Source organism: Camelus ferus, chromosome 4, assembly GCF_009834535.1.
Source record: "Camelus ferus isolate YT-003-E chromosome 4, BCGSAC_Cfer_1.0, whole genome shotgun sequence".
NCBI lineage: Eukaryota > Metazoa > Chordata > Mammalia > Artiodactyla > Camelidae > Camelus > Camelus ferus.
The window spans coordinates 36,622,500-36,628,653 of NC_045699.1; the positions used below are offsets into that span (position 1 = coordinate 36,622,500).

Genomic DNA, 6,154 nt, shown 5'->3' on the forward strand with positions numbered 1-6,154 from the left:
AATGGTCACTTTTCTCTGCTTCTACTGAGGACTGCTCGAGAATAATAATTTTTAAAATATTAGTCTTACATTGCTTCAGTAGGAAGTTCTATTACTTTTAAAGAAGGTATCCTAGAAAATGGGTTATTCCGTGTAGAGATGGACGGCCATGCAAGCAGTAGAATTAACCTTAATGAAAATACAGTGTCTAAAGCCTAAGACCAGTAACTGCCACCTTCCAGCACAGCAGGAACCTGGACTCAAAAGCCTTTTGAGAAACTGTAATTTTATAATGTAATTACTTCCTTTAATATTAACTTAAACGCAAAATTGAAAGATTTGAGAAGACCATCTAAGTATGTCCTCATGGGGGCGTTATCTGTATTATAAGTCTGCAACCCAAATGGCTACAATGACACATTTACCAACATTTAAACACGCTAACATGAACGTGACTAGTATTACTGACATGTTGAGATACATACAGATATTTGTTAAATTAGCATATTGCTAGCAAAAATGTATACTTAGAGTAGATAAGAGTGCCTCCCATCTTTCGTCATTCTTTTGAAAAAGCAGACACTGTTATTCACTATAAAGTCACAGATGATCCTCCTGACTTCCAAGGCCCTGGTGGAGTATTACTGGGCCAGGGAGTGACTTAGATTTACACTCCAAACAAGCTCCTCTTCTGAGACTGTGTGCATCACAGCCTTCACATCCCTCCTGTTGAATCACAGCAACTACTACTACTGCATTTCAGGGATTTTTTTTTTCTTTTTTACTGGTTCTCATCTGTGGTTCCCCAGATTCATTGCTCAAGATTAAAAAATATATACACACAGAGATCACAGTTCGGCTTTGAAATATAAAAGCATTATGTCCAAATGTTAAAAACAAGGTCAGCAATAAATCATGTCAGAAAGAAGCAGATTGTCATAAACACAGGACAAGAGATTATAAATCATAATTCATAGCATGGAGCTCCACAATCCTAAGAGAATTAACTAAAAAGCAGCAATGACAGTGAAGGCAATGACAACAAATAACACAGGCCAGGGATCTGAGGTTTAGGAAAAAAAGGTCAAAATATTCAGAGGGTTCAGAGAAAAAGGCAAAGGGCAAAAGTCACACGCCTAGACAGATATCCAGACTAGATATCATTGTAATGTTGGTTTGTTTGTTTATTTTCTTCGTCCTGGTAAATGCTGTGCTTAGAATAATAGACTTTCTATTTGCTTGGTTGGTTTTCAAAACTCACTCTAGGAAGTGTGTTATCAGTTATTTAGAGAACCCTAAGAATCAAATCTCATGTGTTCAATTAAAGATGCTTCCTAATATCTTAAAGGCAAAACACTGAAAATCTTAAAGTAGGCAAGAGTAAACTTACATTGTGCTCTTCTGGTATCAATCACTTGGCAATGCCGAACATCATCCAGACTTCTTTCAATATGTGGTACAGATCACTGACACACACAAAAATAATGACTTACTGTAAGATAGAGAGAAGCCACAGCCACAAATCTAAATGACAGCTTTCTAGGTCAACTACAAAGCTAATGATGATTTAAAACTATCAATGACTGTACATCGTATTTTTCTTGTGATAAAGCATAGTTATAGTATGTTAATATTTATGAATTACATTGAGGTTCTCAGATTAAGTGAAGTGATAAGCAAGTACATAAATATTACATAAATAAGTAATTATACAAGCAATTAATGCCTCTGAAACTGTGGACTATAAACGTGAAAACATTAATTGCTTCACAGGATCTAGGCCCATAGACAACAAAAGAAGTAATGTCGTTTAGAATGAAGTCAACTCCTCTCTGATCTGACTTGAGACCAAAGAGGAAAGTAAGGTTCCAATCTACCTCATTTTTCACATACCACTGAAGACATTCTGAACACAGTATCAGTTCAGGGTAGTTGATTAAAGGATGTAAACAAGTAAATGGTCTGATCTTTTTCTATTACGTGTTCATATGCAATCTGCACATGAAAATGACTTTTAAGTATCTCAAAATATTTGATGGCCAGTATAGTGAGAAATATGAGTGTATTCTTTGACTCATATTCAGATGAGATGTATATATTAAGAATTGTAAATATCTAAATGTGATTATGAAAAACTTGATTTTTATAATTTTCTTTTTTAAGGTATAATATTTTAATCTTTTATACTAGGTAGGAAAATGAGGGAAAATGGAGAGAAGGAAATCACATTTCTAGTTAAATTTTTTAATTCACAGCTTTGGAAACTCAAGATTCAGGATCATCTTGGAAGTTTAAAGAAAGCAAGAATCCAGTTTGCCATAAATTTCAAAGCGTTTGAGGATGTCATAAGCTTACTTTACCCCCTAATTCAACAATTCTCTAGAGATTGATCTGTAACAATTAGGAGCAGGGAAAATTTTCTTTTTTCTCACTTGACTGCTTTAAAATGACTTATGGTAAAATACCTTAAAATTGCCCTGGAATCAAAAGGCTTTTCTTTGTAGTTCTTCACACACACACACAAAAAATGCACAGGTATTATCTAAACCCAAAAGAACTTTGATTTTGGGCCCAGATCACACACTAAGAAATTTAGCTTAATTTTACTGGCTTCTTTATACTCTTCCATATTTTCTAAATTTCCTACAATGGACATATATATCACTTCTATAATCAGAAAAAAAATCACATAAAGAAGTTTAGTTCATATCCAAAACCTGCTCCGGGCCAACAGAAATGAAAGGATAACCTGGAGATCACGGTGTAAGTTCTGTAAGCACCAGCATGTGAGTCTGTGCATGGCTTTAACAACTATTTCTTATGTTTAGTAGCAAACATTCTGGATGATGTAAACTGACACTATTACATCTTCCCTCCCTTACTGATGAGCACTGAAGCATGTGCGCACATACATAATTTTATTCAGCATAGAGGTTAAAAAATAAATTTTCCAGCAGCTTTACAAACAATCTGAAGGCTGCTTTAAATAAATCTGAAACTTTGGACAGTGTTAAGCCATCTGAGATTTCTGCTAGGGGAGACTGTCAGGCCTATCGAAGGGAGCAAGGACGAACTTCTCAACTGAAAATTATTATTTTAGGGAGCATAAGGAGAGGCAACATATTCTCATAAAAAGTTGGAGATCAAAGCAGCAAGAGGCTGGATATTTACCACTAGCTCTGGTACTTACAAGCTCTGTGACCCTGGACCATTTACTTAACCTCTCTGAGCCTCTGTTTCCATTTATAAAATAATAATAGTACCTATTTGGAGGGTTATTGAAAGGATTAAACTAGGTAAAGTGCTTAGGACATGTACTAGGACATGAAAAGTGCTCAAATAAATGTTAACTCTTATAGACACCAGTATGGACTTCTCCACTTACATGACAGTGGTGTAAAAACGAAAAGCAGAGTTTGAATGTTTTAAAATATATTTATTATGCAGTAGACTAGGTTGGACACAACCAAGTTCCCTTATCTTCATGCTAAGAGTACTATTTGGGATTAGAATCTTCAACTGGTCCCTAAAATGATGCCACTTAAGTAGTTGTTCTTTCTAGAGGTGGCAAGTGGAAATTCCTTATGTAAAACTGGAGAAAGCCTATGCTTGTGTTTAAGGTTCTAGAAAGCGTTTTTAGAGGGAAATCATGTTGCACTGGAGGATAAGAATCTACTTACAGTATAAACGGTAAACCAATCCCAAATGTTCACTTGGAGTGAGAGAGTTGCCAATTACTTGCCCCATGTTGGTTTTTCATGACTACCCCAGGCAGCAGGTAGTGTTTTAATCCCTGCAGAAAACTGAGGCTCAGAGAGGTTAAATGACTTGCTCACTGTTACACAAGTAAACGGCAGCCTGGGCACTCCCGTCTCTTAACTGTAAATGGGAACACCATTTATTTGAAGGAAAATACATGTTCGCCTTCCCCTTAAAACAAATGATGGTGGTGCGGAGGACACCAATAAGAAAGAGAAAAACAAGGAGTTAAAATTCAGCCAGCCATTTCTTTTCCTGGAGGGCAGAGGTAACCACAGTTGCCCCCAGAAGCAAAGCTGGAGCTGGCGTACCCTGCGTTGAAAAGACAATCTTCCAGGGAATCTAAGGAGAAGGTGTGCTTTCAAAAGGTGTTCGCCATGGTATTGTTCCCCTCCCCCACTACCCACTAACCTGTTTGTGGCTGGGAAATGAAGCGGTTTGGGTTTGCAAGCCTTCGCCAGGGAGTGGAGCAAGGCCTTGTGTTATAAACAAGAGCGAGTGCCAGAGCCCACCGCCAGCCTCCCCAAGGCCAGACTACCAAGGAAACCTGGCGTTGTGACTCCAAGGGCCATTCAGCACGGCCAGTGGTCACCGAGGAGCCACTCTGGGGACGACAGCTAGGCGGGGCACCCCCAGGCTTACCTTGGAAAGAGTGAGGTCTCCCTCCTTAGTGAGTTGCGTAGGCTCTGAAAAGTCGTCCAGCCTGCGTTTCTCAGAAACCCGCGGGGAGTAAGTAAACGTGTGAGTGCGTATGCGCACGCGCGCGCCTGTGTGGCTGTGGCCGCGTGTTGCAGGTGTGCGCATGCGCGCCCGCCCACACACGTGCACATAGTTTTCTAGAGAAAAGGTGTAGAGCATTCAGCAAATTCTCAAGAGCCCAGCACCCTCCCGCGAGAAACCACATTCAGGAGAAGAACATACTCTGATCTTCCAGAAAAGAACACCAAACTCACCACTTTTACTTCTGGAGCAACCGAGCCCAGGTTATCAGCCCACTTTCCTCTTACAAAACCCTAAGGCACTTAAGAGAGACCACAGGGGAAAAAAATAACTCAACCCTCTTTCTAATCTAAACCTAATCCTCCTTAAACCTCGCCTGACCCGGGATACCAGGAATCCTGCCAGTGCCAAATGATATGATGTTTATTCAGCTTAGGTCTTGGCCCGCTGCTCCTGAGCCACAAAATCAAAGGGGAACGTTCCAGCAGCCACCTGCTGATGAATGAGTAAACAAGAGCCAGTCAAGAAAGAGGAGACCCAGTGTTTGAGGACAATGCCTTTGTGTAGTTCTGGCTCAAATAAGGGCACAGCTCCTGAGGAACAGGCTTGAGACATGTACAAACGCAGTGCCAAGTAGTTCAGGAGCCTGGGTACAGCTGTTCCTAATGTGCCCGGTGCCCCCGCTGCCCCCTCAAACCGCAATAGAGTGCCAGGGACACTGTGCCCCATCTCGCAGAAGCTGGCCAAGTTATAACTTGCAAACCAGTTAGGTTTGTGCTGGAAGAACGTTTTCCACATTATTCTCTGAGAAGCCTCAGCTCTGTAAGAGCAACGTGGAGCTCAGGACACATGGCCTGACTCCCATTTTACCAGAGCAGTAGTTCTGATCCATCTTAAATCTGGGGAATCTGCATGAGAGTTGTAGTGTGAGGGAGTTCTGTTGCTAAAAACAATGTTTGAAAAACATTCTTGTAGCATCAGATTTGGCATAGCTTTACCCGAGGGGCTTAAATGAAATAAATCTTACGATGCTGAGCTCCAGAAGCTGGTTTTATTCCCAATTTTAACTGCTTCCCTTCTCTGAACAAATGCCTCCTTACAACTCTTTGTAAGTGTGCTCTAACTAGCATCATCCTCTCAGTTACAATAACCCTGAGAAGAGTGAGCTAACACTTTATTTGAGACCTGTTGTGTGTCATGTGACGTGCCGGGAGATTACATGCATTATCTCACTGGACCCACTGCAGCCCTCGGATGGACCATTGCCCTCCTTAGCTCTCAGGTGAGGGCAGTGAAGTAGAAACAACTACAATAACAACAACGCCCACAACAGCAGCTTCCTCCAAGTAGCCAGTGCTCGTAAATGATGGACCAGAACTATAACCCAAATAGTAACCCAAAACCTGAGTTCTAACTGTGTGTACAATGTCACTTCTAATATTTAACAAGCAAGAGGTGTACGGGAGTGTGCATGTGCATGTGTATGTGTAAATCAGATGTAAATTGATTTTACATCTTAAAAATAAATATGCACAATAGAGGAAGTGTGAAAGTAAAAATAGGAATTGAAAAAAATCACCCATCTTTCCACCATTCCAAGACCACCAACTGTTAATGTTTGAGCATATCTCCTCCCAGTCTATTTTTATGCATAATTTTTAGTTCTGTACATTTAAAACAGCTGATTGTCTATGCA

The 6,154-nt window shown here is 40.1% G+C and overlaps 1 long non-coding RNA gene across 3 annotated transcripts in view; it reads right to left on the reverse strand.

Moving 5' to 3' along the window:
* Positions 1-4,787, reverse strand: part of LOC106730878 — an 82,509-nt gene extending 77,722 nt beyond the window's left edge. For all 3 annotated transcript variants that reach the window (XR_004319259.1, XR_004319258.1, XR_004319257.1), the window contains exons 1-3: positions 4,692-4,787; positions 4,381-4,574; positions 1,370-1,445 (exon numbers count right to left, since the gene is read on the reverse strand). This is a non-coding gene — a long non-coding RNA (uncharacterized LOC106730878). The remainder of the gene's footprint in view (positions 1-1,369; positions 1,446-4,380; positions 4,575-4,691) is intronic.
* Positions 4,788-6,154: the final 1,367 nt, after the last annotated feature.